Here is a 14,769-nt window from a genome sequence, read left to right as displayed (position 1 = left end):
GATTTTTTTAGTTATATGCCTTTGTATTAGTCAGGCTTCAGTTAAGTGTACAGCAAATGGAAAATCATTCTCATTTATATAGCACGAGTTCAGTCATTCTCAGGGAATCTCTTCTGATGTCTTGAAATCTCCAATCAAAGGCTTCTTTAAATAGTCCGACGAAATACACTGATGGATTCCTTCCAATAGATAAATCTCTGAATGACAGTCTTCAAAATGATAGCCAGTGTCAAGATTCTTATGTTAAAAAAAGACAGAGCACTAAGTGGTCTCCCAAGCCAACTGAATGAATGTGCCAAATTTAGCCTTGACAGAAAGGAGCAAAAAGGACTGCTTCACAGCAGCTGGGAGAGGGGGAGAAGTAGAAGGAAACCTTCTAGAAGGCAGAAGTAGAAGGAAGGGGAGGAGAAGGATTTAAGAGGAAAAGAGACAGTAAGATGTGTAATGGTTGGAACCTGGACACAACCTGGGAAACAGAAGGTTTAAAAGAACGCAAGAGTGTGTTTGTTTCTTTCAAAACAGAAAATTCCATACAACTTACGCAATAACGTCTCCAGTTTAGTTTGTATTATCTACTTAGGGTAGGTAGGCCAACTGGTATCTTCAATCTTTTTCAAAGGCCTGAAACCTAGGTGCATCCAGGAATAAGCAAGCCCTTCCCTTTACTACCTGCAAGATAAAGCTGGTCAATTGTTGAGTGAATTTTATGTCAGTCAAAGGAAGTAATGTGGGTAGGTTGCCAACAATTTATCAGATAACCAAGTACAATCCCATTAAGATAACAGTAATACTCTGGAATTGAAGACTTACAGAGCTATATAGAGGTGGCTTTTGTCTGGAAAGGACAAAGGAACTGAATAATGTTGGCAGTACTCTGCCGCTGAGAGTTAAGACAAACTAAGGCATTTTGTATGTGCTTTGCCCATTTTATTGGAAATAAGACGTGATTTTATTACATAGAATCCGTTTAAAAATGCTAGGAATAACTGACAGCTGCCAACTTTAGAACAAAGATTCCTACTGGAATAATCAAATTTGTGCTGTTCTTATTTATTCATTTACTCTAAGATCTAAACCGAATAAATAGAAAATTCCCACATCTTATTTTTAGGCCTTGGGGATGCATAACTAGTATTAACATTCTTTACCAACTTCCTTTCTCTTATTAAAGAAATACAAAATCGTAAAATGTTAACATTCTGATAACACAATTGTAGTTAAATGTTTACTGTAATTGACAAGACAGACACAGTTGTGTTTATTTGGTTGCTTTGATCGTATTAAATGGAGCATAAATTCTAATTTTTATTAGTTCCATATCAAATTAAAAAAAGGAAATAGAACCTTTCAGGTTATGTTTCACTTCCTAATTTGCCTAATAGACACTTGAAAAAAAAAAGGGAAAGTGGAAAACATGCCCAAGTTTGTAGACAAGGCCTGGGTCCCCACGACTGTCTTTTCAGAGTCCAGAGTGCTGACCATTACACCATGGGGCCCACCTACGACTGTCTTTTCTATGCTTGTGGAGTGTCTCACACAGAACAAGAGCGAAGAGTACCCAGGGTTCAGCTAGAAACTGCTGGATTCAACCGAGGCTCTAACACTGTGCTATGTTCAAAAAAAACCCAAATCACTCCTACTGTCTGAATATTTGTCTCCTTGAAATACTTAACTGTTGAACTCTTAGTCCGGGAAGGCGATGGCATTGGGAGGTGGGGCCTCTGGGAGGTGATTAGTCATGAGGGTGGAGCTCTCCTGACTGGAATTAGTGTTCCTCCAAGAGAGAGGTCCCGTTCAGTGCCCTGGCCCCTTCCTTCCCAGGAAGTCGCTACTGGAAAACTGTGACCAGAGAGAAGGCCTCACCTGCCCCTGCTGGCACCTCCATCACGGGCTTCCAGCCTCCAGACCTGTGAGCAATACTTTCTGTTTTTTGGTAAGCGACCCAGTCTGGGGTATTTTCTTCTACACAGACTAAGACAATAACATAATCTCTTTAAGCATCAGTGCTATCGACTGTAAAATGGGAACAACACAACCTATCCTATATCCTTTCCGTGCTCTTCTAAGATGAAATGAGATTGGGTGTGTGACGCAGTTTATAAACTAGAAAAATCAAGTAAATGATTATTTTTACATTCCTGAATTTTATAAAAAGATTGCTTAACTATATATCAGATAGCCACTTAGATGATTATTTTATTATTTTACATTTTGTATTTTTATTATTGTTCTTTCATTCCAATTTCTTAAATTTTCCCTAGACGTGGAGATAAATAGGTAATGTCTTTCATAATGGTCATAGTAATTAGATAATACCTAATACCTAATACCTAATCCTCAAAATAGCCCCCAAATTACTTGAGGCACATATTAATTATCCCAACAATATGAACTGTTTTATGTCAAATTTTGTTTGAAAATGAATCGAGGGGTTCCTGGCTGGCTCAGTAGGTGGAGAGTGCGACTCTTGATCTCAGGGTCATGAGTTCGAGTCCCACAACTGGTATAGAGCTACTTAAAAATAAAATCTTGCAAAAAAAGAAAATGGCTTGATTGTTCAAAGTTCTTATATATTTTTTAAAGATTTTTATTTATTTATTGGACAGAGAGATCACAAGTAGGCAGAGAGGCAGGCAGAGAGAGAGAGAGGAGGAAGTAGGCTCCCTGCTGAGCAGAGAGCCGGATGCGGGGCTTGATCCCAGGACCCTGGGATCATGACCTGAGCTGAAGGCAGAGGCTTAACCCACTGAGCCACCCAGGCGCCCCAAAGTTCTTGTATTTTTAGTATGCCATTTTATACTTAAGATTATAGACTACAAAGACAGTTGACTTTTTGTATCTGTGTGGTCCCCACCTGCCTGGTATAGTGAACTTGTAAACCTTTGAGTAAGAACAGCTTAATTCCAATCAGTCCTTTAAAAACTCCCAAAGGTACTGAATTTCTCATCAAAATAAGATTTGGGGGAAAACCAATGCAAAACCCTGAGAGCAAATGAAAATATCCTAATTGTTCAGGGGCTTGGGTGTTTTAAAATCTAAACTTTAAAAAAATATGGTATCATTTATAATTTATCGGTAAATGTCAAGCTTTTATATTTGTGTGAATTAAATAAGTAAAGCCAAATATAAATAATCTTTATTATTTAAAAACGAAATTGTATGTGTGCTATTGTGCTTTTTGTTAGTTTGGAGTAAAAGGTGCAAACTAGCAATCTTCTGGCTAAATTTGGCATGCACACATGTTTTGTTTAGCCCACACAGTTATTCTTTTTAATTTGAATTATTCAACATTGAAATATTCAGAGGTTTTTTTTTTCTGAGTCATCTACATTTTTCATTTCTCATTTAAAGGAATGATTTGGTCATATTGGGCTCAGTTTCTTATCTGGTAATAATTGGCTGGAGCTGCCCGCCACCACTCTGTAAAGGGATTGTGTCCTCTGTAGGCACCCCCAACCCCAGGTTCTGACTGCCTTCCTGCTGGGCCAGCCTTGATCATTTACATTAGTAGGCTAGCTTCCACTGGCATTGAAATTTGCAACCTCTAATTTAAACCAGCGAGGCCTGACCACACCAATGTGAGTACCTTAGTGTGTTTTAAGTTAGCTAACACTGATATATGAAGAAATAGAAAACTTAAAGAGTGCTACAGTGTTTAAGGAATTGACTCCAATTATAAAGTTTCCCTCAAGGAAAAGTCCAGGACCAAATTACGTCACTGGCAGGAATACCTATCTTACATAAACCCTTCCAGAGACCAGAAGAAGCAATACTTGACTTTTATGTGATCAGAATCATCCTGATATCAAAGCTTGACCGGAACTACAGACCAACATCTCTATTTTTTTTTTAAAGATTTTATTTATTTATTTGACAGAGATCACAAGTAGGCAGAGAGGCAGGCAGAGAGAGAGAGGAGGAAGCAGGCTCCCCGCTGAGCAGAGAGCCCGACGCAGGACTCGATCCCAGGACCCTGAGATCATGACCTGAGCCGAAGGCAGCGGCTTAACCCACTGAGCCACCCAGGCGCCCCCAGACCAACATCTCTAGATGGATGCAGGAATCCCAAACAAAAACCAAAGTTTCACATCTTTTATCACATACAAGTTGGGATGATTTCAGAAATGGAAGTGGTGCTGAGCCAATGGGATAGCCACATTGCTAAAAATGAAACTAAATCCCTATCTTATAAGTGACACACACACAAAAATCAATTCCAGATAGACTGTACATCTAAAATATAATATAATATAAAAATATATAATATATTTATACACATGTATATGATACATTAATATATCATATAAAATATAATAACATTATATATATATATAAAATATAATCAAAGTTTTTAGGGGTGCTTGGGTGGCTCAGTTGGTTAAGCATCTGACTCCTCATCTCAGCTCAGGTCTTGACCTCAGGGTCGTGAATTCAAGCCCCACATGGGGCTCCACACTGGGTGTGGAGCCTACTTAAAAAATAAAGTTTTTAGAAGACAATGTTAGAGAAAATATTCATGATCATGGGAAAGAATTAACTAAAAAGAAAAGTTGTATATTGGACTACATTAGAATTTAGAACTTCATTCTATTAAATACTCAATAATTGAGTTAAAAAGTAAGCTACATAATGGGAGAAGATATTTGCAGCACATGTAGTTGACAAAGCTACAAAGTGATCCAGAGCACATAAAGAACTACAAATCAGTAAGAAAAAGAGGGGCAAAATTAAAAAATAGGCAAGATACTTCACATAAGTAGATATATGAAATGGTCAATAAAAACATGTAACCATCTTCAACCTCAAATGTAATCAGGGGAATGCCAGTGAAACTCACAATAAAATTCTACTATACACCCAGTGCAGTGACTAAAATTTCAAGACCAACAATATCAAATATGGTTGAGATGTGAAGCAGCTACAACTTTCCTATGCTGCTAACAGGTGTATAAATTGGTTTAACCATTCTGGAAAACTGGAAGACACATAAAAGAATACTCACTGGAGCCTTACAATGCCTCTAAGTTGGAAAGAAAGTCCATCACTAATAGAGTGGATAAATTATGGTATATACATATTTTTAGATTTTATTTATTTATTTGACAGAGAGAGAGAGATCATAAGTAGGCAGAGAGGCAGGCAGGGAGCGAGGAGGAAGCAGGCTCCCTGCTGAGCAGAGAGCCCGATGCGGAGCTTGATCCCAGGACCCTGGGATCATGACCTGAGCTGAAGGCAGAGGCTTTAACCCACTGAGCCACCCAGGCGCCCCAATTATGGTATATTTTTATAACAGGATGTCATACAGCAGTGAACAAGAGTGATAGCTACGTGCAACAACATGGGACAACCTCACAAACACAACGCTGAGTCAGAGACACAAAAGTTTCTATACTGTACAATTCCATTTTCCCAAAGTTAAAAAACAGGCAAAACTAAACCATGGTGCTAAAAGGCAGGGGAGAGGTTACCTTTAGGATGAGGGAGGAGCAGTGACTGGGAGAGGGGATGTAGGGGTAGGGTGGGTTGGGGTGGTGGTTTCTGAGATGTTAGCAATGTTTTATCTTTATCCCTCAACTTTTATTTTGAAAATTTCAAACCTACCAAAAAGTTAAAGAACGCCCTTAAACCATTCATTTATACTCACCAAGTATTAACATTTTACCATCTTTGCTTTCCCCATCTCAGGAAAAGATAGACAGCTAGAGAGACAGAGACACTCTTTTGGGGGATACTTTAATGTTTTATTTATTGCCCTAGATGGTGACCATGAATGTGTTCATTTTGTGATGATTGCACTGAACATTTATCATTTTTGTACATTTTCTGAATGCGTTTTTCCTCAAGGTAAAACATTTAAGCAATCTGTTTGGAAAATACCCTTGAAAACAACGCATTCAAAATAGCATATTACTGAAGTAGTATTGCTTAATGATTTTTTTTTTTGTAGCTGTTTCGACAGCATTTTAGGAAAAAAACCCACAACATGCTTTTAGATCCATTTTTTTAACTAAGGTACTTACACGTGGTAATGAAGTTCGGGTTAAAATTACAGTGCCGCAGCCTCCCCTGCTGGTTGTTTTCCACAGCCCTATTATATACTCGCTTCTGTATTATATGGATAGAAAAAATTTCCCATGCTTGCTGCTTTTAAGACGCATGAAGGACAGGACCATTTTGGGTATAGAGTGAGACACGGGTGGGGGGTGGGGGGTCATGTGTGGTGGATATCAAATGGTCGTATCAGTTTAATACATAAAACACAGTTCTGACCTTCACACAAATGGTTAAAGCAGCAAGCTCACGAAAGGACATACTATTTTCCAAACTTAGGTGAAAAGTGGAATGACTGGCCTGGGGATGAAAGAGACATGATATTAAAAGTCTTCCCTTTGGGGCGCCTGGGTAGATCAGTGGGTTAAAGCCTCTGCCTTCGGCTCAGGTCATGATCCCAGAGTCCTGGGATGGAGCCTCCCCGACGACAATCGACAATCGACAATCAGGCTCTCTGCTCAGCAGGGAGCCTGCTTGCCTTCCTCTTTCTCTCTCCGCCTGCCTCTCTGCCTACTTGTGATCTCTGTCAAACAAACAAACAAACAAAAAATCTTGAAAAAAAATAAAAGTCTTCCCTTTGCGACCATCATCAACAGCAACGAAGCAACCCTTTGGCACAACATAACAAGTCCCCATGTGGAGAAGAGAAGCTTGGGTTCCCCCCACCCCTGCCCTGCTTTTGCTCCACAGTAAGTGATCTTAGGTCAATGAAACCTTCCTGAGGCTCAGTTTCCTTATCTGCACAAACGAGGATTACCATAGATGCTCTCCAAACCCTCCACAGTAGAATCTGAGAATCAAATGGTCTAACAGATGTAAAAGTGTTTTGTGAAGGGCCATACAAATGCATGGGACAACTTGGAAATAACCTCCTGGCATGTGGCTTTTCTGCCAGTGACCATGGCTTTGTAGAGGGACCACAGGACCAGGTAACACAAGATCCAGTTTTCTAGGTCAGTTTGGCCGCCTTATCAAAATTGCTTTCCCCTTTTGAACTTCTGTTTTCCTATCTATAAGATGAAGAGTTTGGGCTGCAGTAGCTTTAAGATTCTTGCTGCTGCTTATTTTTTCATGATTTTATTATCTCTTCACACTTGAGCAAACCCATTTCTGCCATCTTATTAGCTGACTGTAGATACCAGACTGATGACACATTACGGAAGTGTGCTGTCAGATAAGTTAAAGGACAAGGTTTCAATCCCAGGGTAATCCAAGGTCTTTGGAGGAAGAGACCCGATTCCCTGAATGATAACAGCAGAAAGTGACCACTTAAGAAAGGCAGGAATTATCTGGGTTATGGCACGCTCAGTCTATTTCCTTAAATAGAACTCAAAAGGAAAATTCCTGTGCTGAGTGACGTAGTGTTGATCATGCAGTTCTAGGAGATGCTCTTAAAGTGTTCACTATGTTTTAGCACAGTGCAGTTGGCGTTGAGTATTTGTCTGTGTTTGCTGGAGATGGCATACATTTGCTTTTGGTATAATTTCAAGGTGTGCAAACTGGTATTATGTATTGGTGATACATGCAATTAATTCTACCATTTCGGCTGCTCTCTTTGGTGGTGGTGGGGGGCGATGTGTGAAAATAAATTAAGACTTATATACCAGCCAGAAACCAGGAGGCTCTTATTTGTGGTTGCTGAGAATAAACTTGTAAGAGAAATTGAATTTTGATAATGAAAGAGATTCATTTGCATTACCTCAAGCTTCAGAGTGGAAGCCGAAGTGTTAAGTGCAGAGAAACACATATTTCTTAAGAGAAAAAACAATCCCCAAAGTGACTTTTCATAATGGGAGACATTAAAAAAGTTGGTAACTAACTCTGATACGTCCCTGAGGACAGACCAAAGATTTAAGATCAGAAAGAACTATTAGGAAAATCTTCCAGAGGCGTTAAACATTGAACATGGGTTATCCATGAAAAGATGGAAAATCTGTTTCCTAAATCAGAAGAGAACAGGTTCTCGTTGATCTCGAATGCTTTTGGCTTAGCTTTGCCATGGGAGTAAGTTGAATGATTGCCCTACAATTGAATAATTCTTTAAACCATACTCTATAAATTCTCTACCTATCCAGAAGTATGGCATCTAAAAATAAGACTGATAGCTTGAGGGCTCTTGGTTATGAACAACTACTCAAAGTATTACTGAGAAGGCCCCACTTTTTTCATTTTCAAAAAGCTAACAGTAACCTATTTTTTAGTCCAGTGGATGATGACTTCAGTAAAGACAATTTTGTCACAAAGATTTTTATGGAGACCTGCAGTATGCTGAATGATTCCCCTGAGAAAACTGTTTATGGCTCCCTTTATAGTGGGTCAAGAGACTCTGATTTCCAGCGGAGAACTATTTTATAGGCCTCTTCCTAAGCCTAATCTCAAGGCAGACAAGCGGGTCCAACGGAACGAAGAACTACTGAGCTAAGTCACAGAATTACAGTTGGCCACGTGGGAATAAATAACAGGGTTCCTAACTGCAGTCTCCAGTCACACGAATTTTAGTTGTAATGTTGCTGGTGCCAAGGCATAAATGCTTTCACATCTTCGACTGGAAGAAGTTTCTTACTGACCTCAGGGTCCCAGGCTTTTCATTATCCTTTAGGTTTCATGCTCTGCACACCTATTGGCATGGCTCTACGTTGAATGAAAACTTAGAGAACTAGAGGTCAAGTAGGATCTCTCTAAACCATTAGTTCTTCCTCATTATTTGCGTCTCTATGTCACAACACATACTTTGGCATCTGTAGAGTGATCTGCTCTTTAGAAGATTCATCTTTTCTAAAGTCTGTACTTAATTCCCTTCCCCTGATGTTATTGTGTGTAGAGAAAGCATGGTCACTTGCAAATACTGATGTTCAGCTAGGGAAAGTGATGGATAGAAAACTGGAGAAAAACCATGAAATCTTAAGTCTGTGATTATATGCTCCATTTCTAACTGGACTACCCGTGCCGCCTTCCACCTTGCATTTTGTGGACAGTGGTGAATAGCCTCGTGTGATGGAACAGAAGGAACAGAAGAGTTGAAGAGGAACAAGCAGCCAAAGGCCACCACCCCAGAGTGACGGAGCAGGTGACTAGCAGTGAATGCGAGAACCTTCTGTTTGTGTAGTTCCTTTGGAAACCTATTGTATAAATCTTTTTTGAATTCATATGTATGTTATAAGAGAAAAACCTCAGAATATTGAGAAGGAAGATAGCATGTTGGGGGGTTATTGCCATTTAGTTTTTGGCTTTGTGAGATCTGTCATCACGAAAAGCTATCTTCGAAATCTTTCCATTAAGTATGAGAAAAAGAAAGAGTAGGTGCTGGTACCAGAAGGTCAGAGATGGTTTTCAGAGCAGTAGGTGGTGGATTCCTGCCTAGTGAATCTGAATTACTCTTACTCAGTGCATGTTATAGATATGGGCATCCGAGGCTTGTACTGCCTCTCAACAGGGTTAAGGCAGATGGAAAATCTAAAGTAAAAGCTCTCTTCTGGTCACCGTGTCTGCATACATATGAACCCCGTGGTCCTACTGTCCTGGAGCACACAGCTAATTATATGGTTGCTGGGAGGGCGGTTGCTGCATTTCGATACAACAGGAGCACTAAGTTATAGTCCACTGACTGAGTAGCTCAAGTGATCTAGGGACTCACCCACTACGGGACAGATGGCATAGATCTATCCCTAACCGAAAGCCATGTCCTCTGCTCTGTTTTGTTTTATTGGTGTGAGCTAGCACAGGCTTGTCTTTAGGCACTGGAGTGGAATGTACAACTTCTTGTCCTGACACGTAACAGAGAAGACAACTATGATTCATGTTGAACAGTAAAAGGTACACGCATACCTGTCTACCTCCAAGCTTGGGGCAACACTTCTAGGTTTCTGTATCTTAAATGGAAATAAGGCCTCGCTTCAAATTCATAATTACCTACGTCTGGTCTGATTTAGAAGCAGCTGGTAGGTCAATATGGTGCTCTTGTTATGCATTTTAGTGAAAAAAAAATGCTAGATACACCACTGTTAAAGTTTTTCAGAATATTAGAATTCAAACACACACATACACACACACACACACACACACGTATACCATTACTTGAGACTCAGCTAAGATAACATTAGTCTCTATTTGACTCACTTTTTAATTTCATCTAAAGATGAATGAGAATAATCATTGACCTATATCTACAACTTGGTTCTATTTTTTCCTAAATGAGTTCACTAGATAATCTAATAGCATAAATCTATTCCCCATGAATTAAGTGCAAAAATCATGAATGCACCTAACACTTTTAGATTGAACCAAATATTTTCATGAATACAGATTCTCCTGGTCCACACAGGGAACTGTATCGGTGAACAGTGGGTTGGCAGTGAGTAAATGCTGCTCAGCAGGTCAGACATGTACAGCTGGAGAAAGATCATGAAATGTTGCTAGTGTACTAGAGAAAATACAAATCTAGAAAGATGATCACATTGCCACTAAAAAAAATTCTATACAGACTTAGGGATCTAGTACAGTACAACATACACACAAGAAACATAAATATCTACTAAGAGAGTTTCGGTAGGCTCTGCCTTTGAAGATTTTTTTTTCTTTTTTCAGAAAACAAAACAAAACAAAACACCTCCTGTTGCCCTGAATGCTAATGATAGAAGACTGTTGCTATGGTGATGCTAATTCCAACACTGTTGCCTGTGGACTTCATATGAACTCGCTGTTTTAACTTCTGCAAATGTCATTTACAAAATGAAAACCCATTAATGATTAGCGAGGGCACAATGTTCCACTTTAATTAGAATAATAAGGAATGCCGATGCACAAAGTACAGGTTTGTGAATTGCTACTGAGCCTACACTGTCAAAATTAATTACTACCGATGAGGATTTGGTTCTGTTTTTTTAAAGGAAGCTTTAGAATAGAACAGTTGTATTTTGACTTAAAAGGAATTTAAAACTCTCCCTTTTTAAGTTTGAAGACAAAAAACAATCTCCCAATAGTACACCTAAAAACTATGAAGAGCAAAACAAATTTTAGCCAAGGCTCAGGTATTTCTAACGAAGTAAGAATGGAAGAGAAACCAACTAATTGTTAGTTTTTCAAAAAGGCAGGATGGAGGGTGCCTGGGTGGCTCAGTGGGTTAAAGCCTCTGCCTTCGGCTCGGGTCATGATCCCAGGGTTCTGGGATCGAGCCCCACATCGGGCAATCTGCTCAGCAGGGAGCCTGCTGTCTCCTCTCTCTCTTTCTCTGCCTGCCTCTCTGCCCACTTATAATCTCTGTCAAATAAATAAATAAAATCTTTTTTTAATTTTATTTATTTTTTTTAAGATTATTTATTTATTTATTTGAGAGAGAGAGACAGTGAGAGAGAGCACGAGCGAGGAGAAGGTCAGAGAGCGAAGCAGACTCCCCATGGAGCTGGGAGCCTGATGTGGGACTCGATCCCGGGACTCCAGGATCACGCCCTGAGCCAAAGGCAGTCGTCCAACCAACTGCGCCACCCAGGCGTCCCTAAAATCTTTTTTTTAAAAGGCAGGATGGATGATGGGAGGTAAGTTGTTTAAATATTTAAAAAATAACTATCTGTGGAAAAAGTGCTGCATATGACAAATATCTTGATACTGGATGTATTTTGATTTATGTGTTCACACAAGGAGATGTGGAGAACACTTAACAGAACTGGAAATAGACAAGAGGGAAAAAAAAAAGAAATTACATTCTCTCTGATGATAAAGGACTCACTTACCTTAAAACAAATTATTTCTCAGCTGAACAAATTTTGAGGGAACATCTAAAGATAGATTGGGGAGCGATGTATTACATATGTACATTTGTTTCCATAAGGTTCACTTCGACAATTGCCTTAGACAATTTTATTTTCAATGCTGAAAATTCCCATTTGGGGTCATCCTCTAGTGGGAGAAATCATTTTATGCGACTGGTGTAACCAACCAAATATGGTGGGGGTGTTATTGGAGACAAAGGAGCAAAACACGCTTTTCAAGTATTAGACAAATCTTCCTATAGAAGTTCCAAACCGGTGAACTTAGGCAAGATATGATAAAGGGGTATGACATCAATATTCTATGTAGTCTCTAGAGTGCTCCCTAAAAACCCCCATTGTGTTCCTGGTCTTGAGTCAAGCAACAGTACAGGGTTTGTAGAGCTCTTTCAGTTTTCGAGGAGAAAACAGAATTTGTGGTTGTGTTACTTGTCTCCCTGCTATTTAGTCAAAAGTATTTCAGTGGGGAAGATAGCTGATGTGTGCCTTCAAATGGATAAAGAAAGAAGTACTTTGCATCTAAGTATGAACTTGCGCTGTGCAACAAAAGGTAGGATACAATTATATAAATGTAATATTATGTGCCATTATGTAAGAGTAAATATATACATGATTGCATTAGGTCAAATTTAAAAACTGGAAGAACAATTACTAACATGTTCATAGCAGTTGCCTGAGTGGTTACGGTGGATTTTGAAATTTTTTTCTTTATCCTTTTTAGAAATGTTTTCCATAATGAACATTTATCACTTTTGTTATGAGAGGAAAAAACTTGTTGCCATTAAGTTTCAAAACTATTGCTCAGCCTTCTGGTTTCAACAGAGAGATGTAGAGAGCTGTAAAGAGGTAGCTCCCACACCCACAAAAAGAAAAATCTAGATGTATACATTAATGACTTTTCATCAACCTGTTGGAGAAATGAGATCATAGGATGACCAGCTGCCCCAAAATTGGAGAGCAGTGTCTTTAGCGAGACACAGGGCCTGAACGTTTGGATACCTGGGGCAGAGGTCACCAGATGGTATAGGAACTGGTAGGGAGAGGACACTCCTGGAGGCCATGTGAGGCCCTGAGTGTGAAGCTCTCGAGGGGCTGTAGTCATAGGAAAGTTCCCAACCTTTTATGGGCTTTTTCCTCCAGGAACTGCACTAGGATCTTACAGGGAGGAGGAGGAGAATCTGGACAAAACTCCTCCCCGTCCTTGGTGGTGCTGAGTAGAGAAGGGCCAGCCACTGTGAACCTCCAGAACTTTCTCCCATGAGGAAGGAAAGGTTTGATCTGCAGAGGAAAGGACAGCACTTGAGCGCACTGGCGGAAACACCACCGCAGTTGGGGGAAAGGGATACCACTCAGATGTAGACTCCCACACCCCCTTTCATCCACACTTAAAAAAACAACAAAAAAAGCCTTAATCTGCAGGGAAAAGGGCTTCAAGGTCACCGAGTGAAAACACTGGTAGAGACCCACTACAACTCAGAGAAAGGGCGTGGAGGAGAGAAACGTCTACCTGTGGAGGAGGGCCAGAAGCAACTATGAAGTCCACGCCCACAGGATCCAGGTCAACAGTGTGTTAATCAGAATCCTTCAGAATCCCTCCCCTCCACCCCATCATTGCCTCCAGTAATGAAGCAAGGTTACCAGAGGAATTTGAAAGCTCTGGTGCCTATAGTAACAACACAGGTTAACCAAGATAACCACAGTAACAACTAACTTCAAACACAGTCCACCTCCCAACCAGATTAAGACAAATCACCAAACGAAAGGGCTCTTTACCTCAGTATTTCCTCTTTTGTATAACATGTCTCCTTTTACCCCCCCCCCCCCAAATACAAGGCAGTCCTCATGGAAGAAAAGTCACAGTCTAAAGAGACAGAGAAAGCATCACATCTAGATTCAGATATATTCCAGATGTTGGAGCTATCAGAGATTTGGAATAACCACAGTTAATATGTTAAAAGCTTTAATGAGAAACAAAGACAGTAGAAAGATCAGATAGGAAATTTCAGCAGAGAGCTGGAAACTAAGGATGAATCAAATGGAAATGCTAGTCATAAAAACAATAAGCAAAATGAACAATGCTTTAAATGGGCTCATCTGTAGATTTGACACAGACAAGGCAGGAGTCAGGGAATGTGAAGACAGGGCCACAGCAATGACACAACAGAAAAGGAAACTGAAAGGGAAAAACAGTGAATAAAATTCTGCAGTTTTTTCTTAAGTTTATTTTTTAAGAAATCCCTCCACCCAATGTGGGGCTCGAACCACAATCCTAAGATCAAGAATTGCCCACTCTCCTAACTGAGCCAGGCAGGTGACCCCCCCCCCCAAATTCTATAGTTTTTAACACAAATGTAATAGTTTCTTAGCATTAGTGCAAGCTCAGAACAAGTTACTTGTCAGATCAAGTAATTCTGGAGCAACTATGCTGATCAAAAATCAAGAACTCTGGATGAATTAGCTTACTCACTGAAGCAAGTTCCAAATGGCAACCAAGTTATACTGGTATGAAGTATTTCATGGGCCAGTGATAGTCTAGATGTATAATGATGTATTTTTAACATGCTTGTTTTAGATTAAGAGTTTTAGGATATTTTTTATTTTTATTTCTTTTTAAAGATTTTATTTATTTATTTTGACAGACAGAGATCACAAGTAGGCCAAGAGGCAGGCAGGCAGAGAGAGGTGGAAGCAGGCTCCCCGCTGAGCAGAGAGCCCGATGCGGGGCTTGATCCCAGGACCTTGGGATCATGACCTGAGCGGAAGGCAGAGGCTTTAACCCACTGAGCCACCTAGGCGCCCCAAGGTTATTTTTTCAAAAGTCTAGAATGCAAAGTAACAACTGAGTTTTCTCCCACTGCCCAGGCTTATTAACAGTTAACATTTTGCCTTTCCCAACAGATTCTTTTTAAATAAAATAAAACAGTGGGGAGGAAATTAAGGTCTCCTTTGACTTCCC

At 39.8% G+C, this 14,769-nt stretch overlaps 1 protein-coding gene and 1 long non-coding RNA gene across 8 annotated transcripts in view; one reads left to right on the top strand and one right to left on the bottom strand.

Moving 5' to 3' along the window:
• The window catches only part of DMD (dystrophin), a 1,990,807-nt gene that overhangs the window by 170,625 nt on the left and 1,805,413 nt on the right, over positions 1–14,769 (bottom strand). The window lies entirely within an intron of this gene.
• On the top strand, positions 1,809–9,118 carry LOC122897411. Its single transcript, XR_006382526.1, has 2 exons — positions 1,809–1,933; positions 9,027–9,118. It is a non-coding gene; the product is annotated as an uncharacterized LOC122897411 (long non-coding RNA).

The sequence above is a fragment of the Neovison vison genome, chromosome X (assembly GCF_020171115.1).
Source record: "Neovison vison isolate M4711 chromosome X, ASM_NN_V1, whole genome shotgun sequence".
In the NCBI taxonomy this organism is placed as follows: domain Eukaryota; kingdom Metazoa; phylum Chordata; class Mammalia; order Carnivora; family Mustelidae; genus Neogale; species Neogale vison.
Note: the sequence above shows the minus strand (reverse complement) of the source record. Positions and strands in the feature narration are given on the sequence as shown.